Raw genomic sequence first — 11,851 nt, 5'->3', positions numbered from 1 at the left:
CAAATGTATGCTGGTTGGAACCTAGAGTCATTGTATCAGATGTATTTGAACAATAAATTAAAGCAGGATATCACATTAGTCAGTCAAATGTGTAACTGCTGGTTTACTTGATAATTTTATACTTACCAATAAACACCAACAGTTCTACTTCTAAGAGTGCTTCATTTATTGGTAGGGAACTTCTTCCTTCCTTCCTTCCTTCCTTCCTTCCTTCCTTCCTTCCTTCCTTCCTTCCTTCTTTCTTTCTTTCTTTCTTTCTTTCTTTCTTTCTTTCTTTCTTTCTTTCTTTCTTTCTTTCTTTCTTTCTTTTTTGATACATGCCCCTAGCAGAAACTGAACCCAGGACTCTCTGTTCCGCAAGCCAATGCTCCAACCGCTGAGCCAAACTGGCCAGGGCAGGAACTTATTTCTTTCTAGAAAGCCAAGAAGGTGAAGTATAATGCATTATCAGGATGGGTATAAAATAAAAGAGAGTATATAAAATTCTTCATTCCTTCAACAAATACCTGATGAGTGCCTTCTGTGTGCAAAACAGTGACACCAACTGAGTTGACAAGATGGAGTGAGTAGGTAGTAGAAAGATAAGCTAAGTGCTTAATAATGCTGGCTATCATTTGACAATGGGCAACATGCTGGCTATTTCTACTGTATCTTGGATCTTTAGCACACCTCAGAGAGGGAGATATTATTCTCATTTTAAAGTGAGGAAACTGAGCTTTAGAAATATAAAGTGGTTTTCCCTAGGTCATGCCTATTAAGTGGTGGAATTGAGGCAGGAGAGTGAGAAGCTAGGAAATTCCATGACAGGTGAAATGAGGGAAACTGAGACAAATAGTTAAACAAGGCTAAGCAATTAGCAGCTTGCTAATAAATCACAAAACGTCTTATTTTCCCTAACCAAGGACACTTAGGAGTAGTGTCCTAACCAGAAAGTGAGTAACTTAAATCACCTTGTCAGGGAGACAGAAAGCAGAGACCCATTGGGTGCCATTAGTGCCAGCCAAACCCCAGAGGGACAAAGTCAGGGGAATAAACAACAACAACATTAGAGCCAGACAAATCCAAGATGAAAGTAAAGCAGTGAAGCAGACCAGAGAATGATCCCAAACTCCCTTATGTGTTCATTTTGATGCATCAGCATTTTAAAGGGTACATCTGGAAAGATGTTGAATATTCTGTAGAGACCCTCCCCTGAGAGCTCCCCTAAAATTCCTGATTTCAGAAAACAGATAAAATCCCTTTAAGACAAAGGACCTTGAGCACGCCTGCACCTCCCACACCCTTTTCCCTCTGGTGTGTACTTTTGCTTTCTTTCTCCTAAGCGCTAATGGCTCCCAGGAGACTTGCAACCAGGGAAGCAGAAGGCAGCAGCAGTTGACCACATGCTACCCCCCTGAACCTGTCTCCAACGGCCCTCCTTTTGCCACTGGAACTTCCTTTCCTGAGTACACACAACCCAGCATGGCAACCCAGTATGGCTCACTTCTGTTACTGTGACTTCCTTTCCTGAGTCTAGGCAGCCCAGACTAAGCTCACTCCTGTTGCTGTGATCTCGCCTCTTCTATCTTTTTTTTTTTTTTTTTCTTTTTGTTAATCCTCACCTATGGATATTTTTCCATTGATTTTTTAGATAGAATGGAAGGGACGGAGAGAGAAACATCAATATGAGAAAGACACATCAATTGGTTGCCTCCTGCATGACCCCGACCAGGGCTGGGGATCGAACTTGCAACCCAGGTACATGCCCTTGACTGGGAATCAAACCCAAGACCCCTTGGTCCACTAACCGACACTAACCGCGGAGCCAAACAAGCCAGGGCACCTCTTCTATCTTAAACCTTTCCTTTGTTTCACTGTCCCCAGCTTTAATAATCATCTGAACTCACAGCGTGAAATCTTTCCTGCACAAGGTCAAGAACCCACACATTCCAGAACCATGCCCGGGCAGACCCACCTTGGTCCCGGTCCCTTTTCAGTGACAGAAGTAGGATATGAACACAAGTCACCTGATTCCAAAGCTGTCCTTTTCCCACTGATTATAGTATAGCTTCCTCTTTATTGTGACTCAAAATCTCCATTTGAGATTGAACAAAGTATAATAGTAGTTGAGCCCTGGCCGCTTTGGCTCAGCGGTTAGAGCATCAGCCTGAGGTGCAGAGAGACCCAGGTTCGGTTCCCGCTAAGGGCGCGTACCTCGGTTGCGGTTTGTCCCCGGTCCTGGTTGGGTCGTGTAGGTGGCAGCCATTCCATGTGTTCCTTTCACATCGATGTTTCTCTCTCCCTCACTCCCTCCCTCTCTATCTGAATAAAAAATGGGAAAATGTCCTCGGGTAAGGATAAATAAATAAATAAATAAATAAATAAAATAAATAGTAGTTGAAAGGTGGAATACATTTCCATTTGGTTAAAACTAGACAGGTTGTTTTTCAGAGTCCTTGTTGTTTTCTCTTTATTATTTTTTTTCTTCTCTCATTGTATCAGCTGTCAGTTCCATGTGGAAATGTTCTGAATTAGGAGCTGTAGTTTTTACCCCACTTCTAAGCTGTAGTCCCATGTTTCTCTTTAGATGCTCTATCACTTCAAACGTGACATGTTTACAATGAAACTTATTCTTTCCCCCCTCCAAACTGACTCCTCCTTCTAATTTAATTCTCTTAGTCATTTAGGCTCAAAGTTTGGAGCCATCTTTGAATCCTCTGTAAAACTAGTGGTTGAACTCAATGATACATAATATCCCTTCCAGCTCCAACATTCTAGTGTTATTATTTTATACACTCAGTCAAAATGATTTCCTTGCTGTGCTTTGGGCCTGCTCAAATCATTTTCTAGAGTGTTTTCAGTATCTAATAGAGTGGATCCTACTCACCCATTCTTATGCATCCTTCAAAGCCCATTTTAAGTATCAACTCTTTCTGTAAATCCTTTATGAGCCTCCCAACTGGACTTCATAGTAATTGCTCTTTCCTTCAGGATCTATAATACTTGTGTTCCTTTCTCAGTGGACAAGACTCCACACACACACACACACATGCCCATATATATCAAGTGTAGTCAGGAGGATGCCTAGAATGATGCTTGGCAAGGATGGAGTCTGAGCAGGGTGGGGAGGGCACAGACTGGGCATGGAAACAGGTTTGGGAGCAGGGGTAAGGAAAGAGAAGGAGGATTTGCAGTGTAATTTTGGGTTTTCAGAACCTTGGTGTGATAAGGGCAGCATCCTCCAAAGAGAGGGAGGGCAGCTGTGGGTGACTGCTTAAATATTGGGGAGGTGTTCAAACAACTAAATATCCCAAGGACAAATAGGATCCAGGTTTCTTTCTGTAAGAGAAAGGGGTTATAAATGAGGAAGGGAGAAAACTAGAATAAACTGTGATGCTGGATTGGAGGTAAAATTGTGAACATATGCTTTTTCAATATATATTATTAGATAAAGGTATATAGCTGTACATGTGTGTGTGAGTATACCTATATAGATGCACCGTATATGTGTATGAATGTATAATATTCCCTTGCTGCATCCACTAAGACAGCCTGAGCAGTGATACCCCAATAGTAGTGGGCATACCTAGTACTTCTAAATACAATTCTCCACTAAAAGGAACCAGGGCTTCTGGATAAATGGCTGCATCCAGGGCTGGAGCATGATGAGCCTGGAAGTAAGAGCCTTATTGTGCCGGAAAGTAAGAGGGTGCTCAAAAAATAATGCAGGTATATCAAAAGGGCACAGAATAGTACAATGTTAAAGTAGAATACAGATGGTGAGTATATGGTATATACAACTCTTTCAAATGTTCTGTATTTTAAAAATGTTTTACAATAAAATATTGTGAAATAATTTCTTTTAAAATACTTTTTCTTTATGCCCTGGCCAGTTTTGTTCAGTGGTTAGAGCGTCGGCCTGCAGATTAGAGTCCCAGGTTCGGTTCCTAAGGGTACGTACCTTGGTTGCAGTTTATCCCTGCCCCGGTTGGGGTCTTGTAGGTGGCAACCACTTGTTGTCTCTCTCACATCGATGTTTTCTCTCTCTCCCTTCCGCTCTATCTGAAGATAAATGCAAAAATGTCCTTGGGTGAGGATAAAAAATATATATTTTTTTTCCTTTATTGATTTTAGAGAGAGAGGAAGGGAGAGGAAGGGAGAAATGGAAACATCAGTGAGAGAGAACATCGATTGGCCGGCTCCTGCATGCCCCCCACTGGGGATCAGGCCCACAACCTGGGCATGTGCTCTGACCAAGAATCAAACTGGCAACCTCTTGGTGTATGGGTTGATGCTCAATTAGTAAGCCACACCGGCTAAGCTAAAATAATTTTTTTTTTTTTACAAAAGAATTTAAAACACATATCAAGACACAGAAGCTGGCATAAATGGGGCTCCCACTGACCAAACATGGGACAATTTGAACATTAAAATGAATAATGATAGCCCTGGCCAGGTGGCTCAGTTTGTCAGAGCATTGTTCAGTACATCAAAAGGTTGCAGGTTCAATCCCCAATCAGGCTGCATATGGGAGGCAACCAATCAATGATTCTCTCTCACATCAATGTCTCTCTCTCTCTCTCTCTTTCTTTTCTCTCTCCCTTCCCCTCTCTCTAAAGTCAATAAGCATGTCCTCAGGTGAGGATTAAAAAATAAATAAAGAAAAACATATCCTGGGGTAAGGATTAAAATAAATAAATACATATATATTTATTAAAATAAATACATATATTTATATATATATATACAGATTATAACCCATTAAATAGGAAACTGAATTCATATTGACAAATTCATATAAATAAATTGAAAGTTTGATGAGAAACAAAAATATACTTACATAGTTTCAAAGAATCTATCACAAAATACTTATTAATTACAAAGCAGAAAAAGTAATTTTATAGTGAAGTCTGGCAGACACCACCTTATTAAAATAAATAATAATGAGACAAATTAAAATCATATGCCACCTAATAGAATGAGTAAGAACATAGCATCACTTCTGTGAGTCCTGTCACAGATCCCTACCCTGACTCTAATCATGAGTAAATATCAGACAGATGCAAAGTGAAGGCCATTCTATAAAATAATTGGCTGGGAATGTTCAAGTGTCAAGGATATAAAAGTCAAGGAAAGACTGATGAAGTGTTCCATATTGAAGGCAACTAAAGTTACATGACAATTAAATTTAATGTTTGATTCTTGACTGAATCCTTTCACCATAAAGAACATTATTGGGACAACTGTCAAAGTGTATCCTGTAAATATTTTGATTTTACTAGTTATAGTGTGATTGTGTAGCACAGGGTACTTATTAGTAGGACACACACACTAAAGTATTTAGGGGTCATGTGGCATTGTGTCAGCAACTTAAATCTCAAATAGTTCTGGGGAAAAATGTTCTCTGTACTATACTTGCAACATTTTTGTAAGCTTGAGATTGTTTTGAAATAAAAAATTTTAAATTACATTCAAAACGCTGAGTATACTGGAAAAATGCACCAGACTTGGAGCCAAGAGACTGTTTGTCCCAGTTCCACAATTGATTCCGTGTGTGATTCTGAGCAAGTTGCTTTACCTCAGACCCCAGTCTCAGGCTTACAGGGTTCTCCAGAATCATTTCCACATCTAACATTCCACCATCTACACTGTGAAAGCATTTCAATCTAAAATAGAACTGGAAATATAAAATGGAGAATCTCAGGCTGGTGTTCTGAGGAAGACAAAATTTAAGAGACTGATTTCCCATAAATTCCTTATTAACAGACAACTGACAGTGTTGGACTTTCTTGGATGATGGGGGGACAGGGGTTGTTTGTCAGAAGTTGTCTCATGTCAACCTTGAGATGTTTTGCCAGGGACATGAACAGGAGATAAACCAAGTCGGGTTGGTCTTGCAAAGTGTGTTGAATTGAGCTTTATTTGTGTGACTGGGCTGGTTTTGTCTGCTCAGAAATCTTCAAAGCTATATTCCATTTGTTTTTTTATCTTAACTCATTCTAACTGAACTCTCCATTTTTTACATTTTCTGTCCATAAACAATCTACCCCAGACCCTCAATGGACTCATCTGTAGCTTGCTAGAATTTGCCTGTCCCAAACTGCAATTCCTCTTCTATTCCCAAATAAACTCTCTTTTTAGCTTGCCTCAGTTTACCTCTTTATTTAGGTCAACAACACCCACAGCACTCCCTGTCCAAATTTCCCAGGCTTCAATCGTAGTGTTATTGGAGAATTGCATGGATGGTCTTTCTCTGTTGCTAGTAGGAGTAGGGTTCTTGGGGTGCTACTGGAATAAGCATTTCCGGAGGCCCCCATGGGAGGATGAGATATGGTAGAAAGCTTTATTTGTATGGAATTACATTCCTGGGATTCCAAAGTCCCATTACCCTTAATCCAGTCCTGGAAAATGTGCAGCTGGGTCCTCAGCAGAGCTAGAAGCAAAGCCAGGTTCCAAAGTTTCCATTCCATGGTGGAGCTGGCTCCAGTTTAATATTAGGCTAGTTGCAGTTCATTGGTTCATTGTGTGTGGGGGTCCACATAAATGTGGGCCATGTTGGGGAATGCAGGGAAGTCAAGAGACTTCCTCTGCAACAAGAGTCCCAAGAGTCCCCCAAGAACCACGAGGCAAAAGGTGAACTCCTTTTTAAGGATCTTAAGTATTTTAAATCTTCCCATGCTTGTAGTGGCCATGCCTACTCTGGCCAATGACCTGTTCCCAGGTGTGACTGACAGGCAAGGACCTTCCCTATTTCATCCAGATTTTACTGGGCATGTGCCTAAACTGCCCCAGTCCTTTCCCCCATTGACCTGCAGGGAATAGGCCTGGGGAGTGTTAAACTGCTGCTTCCTGGCAAAGCTACACAAATGGTATGTCTATAAAATTTGGCCTTCTTTTTGCTCCTTTTCAGTTACTAACAACTGGGTTCATTACAACGGTATCAGTAGCCTTCAGATGCCCCATTGTCACCCTCCAAGGATTTTGGCTGGGGATAAAACAGACAAAAATAGTTGTGGTCAGTATCTCCTGACCCAAAACCCCTCCCTGGCCTCAGCTTAGGCCACAGACTCCTCCATCGCTCTCTCAGCGGTGGAGCAGTCACGCCTGCCAGAGTGGGCGCTCGACGGCTCGGCAACCGGCTGGCCGGGCCTGGGCTCTGGCGGGGCCTGGGCTTGCTCCCAATCGCGGGCTCCCGCGGCGCTGGGGACTCCGAGCTTTCCGGCCCCGCCCCGCGTGCGCCCCTCCCGCGCCTCATCGCGCTGCTAGCAGGTCCCTGCGCTGCGGAGCCGGTACCGTAAGGGGCTGGGACGGATGCTGAGCTGTGGGGGCGCCCACGCAGAGCGAGCAGTTGGGGATCCCGGGGTGGAGGCGGCTCCGGGCGTGCAGGCGCGGTGTCCGGTCTGCTTGCCGGCTGGAAGGGACAACACACCCGGGCCTGCACAGTGAGTTGAGCGGCTTGGGGGACTCGGGGTGGTCGCTGCAGCGTAGTGGTTGAGGACGCTGGGACTTGGGGTGCGGAACAGGCCGGGGGATTAGGTGTCATAGCCTAAGGGGCCGGGGCCCCTAGAGGAAGGGCTGAGCTGGGCGCGGGGACGGCGAGTGGCCAGCGCGGCGGTCCTGCCCCGGGGCTCCAGGAAAGTCTGGTTTCACCGGAGCACAACAGGTAGGCGTGGACTCTGCCCGCGGGCGGGAGCGGGAAGGTCGGGAGGTCGGAGCACGGCCCGCGGGCGCCCGCTCCCCGACCCGCCCCGGCGACGCCCGCTGCCCGCCCGAGCTGGGCGAGGTTCTCCGGCGCCCGCAGCCCTGGAGGTGGGTTCCAGAAGGCGGCAGCGGGCAGAGAGCGCCCATTGCCTTCTCCGTGGAGGACTGTTTCCAGCCTTCTCACAAGGAAAGAAAGCATTTGCTGCGTAGCCTTTGCTTGGGTTGAGGATATATTTCTTACCCCACTCTCGGCCAGCACAACGTCATGTCAAGTGATTATGAAGCCTTTACAAACTTTATAAAGCGCTTTATGGTACTTACTGGTCACAGCAGTGTATACCTCTGCCAGTTGAGATTTTCGTAATTGTCAAGTCAGATAGTAGTTGTCAGATGACTTGTCCTTCATTAAAAGTCATAATTGTAGTTCTTTTATGTGCACTCACTTATTCAAATAGTCGGCGCCTTTTATATGCCCTTAAGAAACTTACAGCCTAGGGAAGATGTTAACAGGAGGGAAAGTAGGGGGCCCACAAGTACGATTCAGAAGTGGAAGGGTCCTTAGACCTGGACTAGATGGATGGGGAGAAAATTGCCCTGTTTCATTTTCCAAACATTTAGACGGTAAGCCTTTGAGAAAGTGATTTTAGATCTGCATTGAAGCCAAGCTTTTCTTACGTCTTAATATCATCGATTTTTTTCTTTGATAAAATGGGTAAACAGGCAAGACTTAGAAAAGCTGGCAAAAGTATTGGAGGTTGGGTTTGTGTTAGAAAGCAGTTATTTTATATAGATAGCTATAGTATAGATAAAGTCTCCTGACCTGACAGGAGACCTGAATTTTAGCTTTAGCTTAAGTTTCTCCACCTCTATTTGGATCTTAGATCGGTTTCTCTTCCTTTCTGTTTATTATTGCATCTGACTTCAGTGACAGAAAACACATAATCCAAAGTACCTTGAGTTTTTGTTTAGTTACACAGATAATGAATACATTCTCTAGGGAAAAATTTAAGCACTTTTGTCTTTAAGCAGTGCACATTCCTTCCATCCAGCTTTATTTCAAAATGGGGATTGTGGTAGTTTATAACCTTTATGAGCCTTTCTTAATTACCTTATGAATAAATAAATTATTAAATTCTGGATTTGTTTAGGCCCCTTCCTATTCTAAAATTTTTTATTCTAAATGCTGGTCAACAGGTTCAATGACATCTGTATTTTTTTTTTTTTAAGTTTTATTGTATCTTTTGTGTTTTATTAATTATCCATAGTATACTTGAGGGGTTTGAACAGTCCTTGAATAGGACCATAGTCCTTCTATATAAAAAGCCCTTCTGCCTGGCTGGTATGGCTCAGTGGTTTAACATGGACCTATGCACCAAAAGGTTGCTGGTTGGATTCCTGGTCAGGGCACATGCCCGGATTGTGGGCTCTATCCCCAGTAGGGGGTATGCAGGAGGCAGCCGATGGACGTTTCTCTCTCACATGTATGTTTCCATCTCTCTCCCTTCCTCTCTCTCTAAAAAATCGATAAGAACATATTTAATAAATAAGAAAAGCACTTTTGCATTATAAGGAGACTGCAGAAACTATTATTAAACTTCATTTAACTGACACCTAAGGAATGAGTAAGGAGCTGTTTATATCATTTAATTGAATTCCTTGTCCTGTTCTAGTGTTAAATTCTTTGAATTAGACCAGGGGTCAACAATTGACACCCTGTGGGTCAAACCCAGCCTTCTGCCAGTTTTTGTAGGTAAAGTTCTACTGGAAAGCAACCACACTCGTGTATTGTTTATAGCTGTTTATGTATTGTTTATGTGATAGAGCCTAAAGCCTATCCTGTCCTTTACAGAAAAAAATTTGCACTCTTGGAGTGAAACTCTAAACCCTTAAACACTAATTCTTTTGTAGGAAGAAAAGGTTAAGTTCAGTTTTAATTCTTTTTTTTTTTTTGCATTTATCTTCAGATAAAGCGGAGGGGGGGGGATAGAAACATCAATGTGAGAGAGACATATCGAGTGGTTGCCACCCACATGACCCCAACAGGGCGGGGACAAACTGCAACCGAGGTACGTGCCCTTAGCAGGAACCTAACTCAGGACTCTCTGGTCCATAGGCTGGAGCATGAGCCAAACCGGCCAGGGCTCAGTTTTAATTCTTTTTTTTTTTTTTATCCTAACCCGAGGACATTTTTCCATTTTTTGTTCAGGTAGAGTGGGAGGGAGAGAGAGGAACAGAGAGAGAGACAGAAACATCGACGTGAAAGGGACATATCGAGTGGCTGCCACCCGCACGACCAACCAGGGCTGGGGACAAACTGCAATCAAGATACGTGCCCTTAGCGGGAACCGAACCCGAGCCGGGACCGCAGGCTGATGCTCTAACCGCTGAGCCAAACCGGCCAGGGCTGTGTTTTAATTCTTAATCTTGCTTTTTCATTATTATGTCAGGTAAACTGGAAGATCCCGTATTGCTTCCAGATCCTAGATGTGTAATGATGGAAGAGGGGCATGCCTTTTCTGTCACATTTACCTCATATAAAGCTTTTAATTTCAGCAAGCCTAGCCTTTTGAAGGCTAGAGAGAGGGAAGGGTTTTTATGTTTCTCTGACAACTTTATAATATTTGGTTATAATTTAGATCTGGTGTGGAAAGTTTTTTCATTTAGTAAACTTTTTAACATATCATTCATTATGATGTATATCACAAGTAACAGTAAGTTACTTTTACTCAAAACATTTTTTTTTTTTTATCCTCACCCGAGGATATTTTTCCATTTTTTGTACAGATAGAGTGGGAGGGAGAGAGAGAGAGAAACATCGACGTGAAGGGACACCTCGAGTGGCTGCCACCCGCACGACCAACTAGGGCCGGGGACAAACTGCAACCGAAGTACGTGCCCTTAGCGGAACCGAACCCGGGTCTCTCCAGACCGCAGGCCGACGCTCTAACCGCTGAGCCAAACTGGCCAGGGCACTCAAAACATTTTTTTACATGAATCCAGTGATATAACAGTTGATCACAAGATCAGACAAAAAATTATTAGAAGTGTAACTATGAACATGAAATCAAACATTTATCTGTAGTAAAACCCAAATGGGAAATTAGAACTCTCAAAACAGATACCCAACAGATTGAAAATGAAGCATATGTCTGGAATCATGCTTGGGCTTTTTTTTTTTTTAAATAACAACTTAAAATATAATTATTTCTAGAAAAGAAGCACACAGCCATATTAAAGCACTATGTTAATGTCACGAACCTAAGAAATTGGAGCTAGTTATATGACAGGAAAGAGGAAAAGCTTGTTGCAAGTGATCATTTAAAGCTCAGCATATAATCTTTCTAATCTTAAAACCAAGGTATGGTTCTAATGTCAGTAAGTAAAATGTTTATATATGTACTTATTCAGTAATATAGTTGTACTTATTGCCCAGATAATGCTTCTCTGTTGGTTAATTACCGATATACAACAGTTATATAGCAGTATCTATCTATCTATCTCCTCTTCTGTTGCATTTGTAGGTTTCTATATGTTGAAATACATATGCATGTTTTTGTGTACATATGCAAAATAGTACTTCATTTAACGCATTTGAGAGCAAAACATGACCTAAAATGATATAAAGCTATTTACAGTCATTTTAAAATCCCACCTTATGTGAGTATGTTTAGCTTCTGCCACAGAAATATCAGTGGGTTTGATTATGGTGTCCTGCCCCAGACCCACTTGGGAGTTAGAGGTAATAGGTGGTATATTCACTGTATTACTTGGGTGGGCCATGACGATGGTAGCCAAAAGGCAGAGTAATAATGGAATTGTTCTAGGAAGCAATAGGGAGTGAGAAGTAGTGTCTGCCAACAAAACACCTCAGTTAGGAATCCAGGAAGGTTGGAAATGTAGCTAAATTCTAAGCTAGATATTCCATAGAGTATGCTGCAAATTGGAAGTGGGGACCATGAGGAAAGCCAAAATGTCAGACTGGAGTGAAGATTAAGGGTAAATCTGTGAAGGCTGACCAAAATGTAAGAGACAGGAACAGTTAGAAGGGGGGGGGGGATCCTAAAGCAGGCAGTATCTAAATGGCTGAGCTAGGAAATCCTACATGGCAGATTGCATGAGCAGCAAACACAGGGATAGAGTTATTTTGAAAAATTAAGCAAGAATTCCTGGC

The 11,851-nt window shown here is 42.5% G+C and overlaps 1 protein-coding gene across 7 annotated transcripts in view; it reads left to right on the top strand.

The window, feature by feature from the left end:
• The first annotated feature begins 7,399 nt into the window (after positions 1-7,399).
• HEATR5A (HEAT repeat containing 5A) overlaps positions 7,400-11,851 on the top strand; it is a 125,345-nt gene continuing 120,893 nt past the window's right edge. For 4 of the 7 annotated variants that reach the window (XM_036258953.1, XM_036258945.1, XM_036258910.1 and 1 more), the window contains exon 1: positions 10,913-11,038. The gene's annotated coding sequence lies outside the window, so the exon portion shown is untranslated. Of the gene's footprint in view, positions 7,422-10,911; positions 11,039-11,851 lie in introns of those variants that run through there. The other 3 variants (XM_036258918.1, XM_036258927.1, XM_036258961.1) reach the window with 3 other exon arrangements.

Source organism: Molossus molossus, unplaced genomic scaffold, assembly GCF_014108415.1.
Source record: "Molossus molossus isolate mMolMol1 unplaced genomic scaffold, mMolMol1.p scaffold_m16_p_1, whole genome shotgun sequence".
Taxonomy (NCBI): Eukaryota; Metazoa; Chordata; class Mammalia; order Chiroptera; family Molossidae; genus Molossus; species Molossus molossus.
The sequence above is the reverse complement of the archived record's forward strand: the minus strand, read 5'-3'. Positions and strand labels throughout refer to the sequence as shown.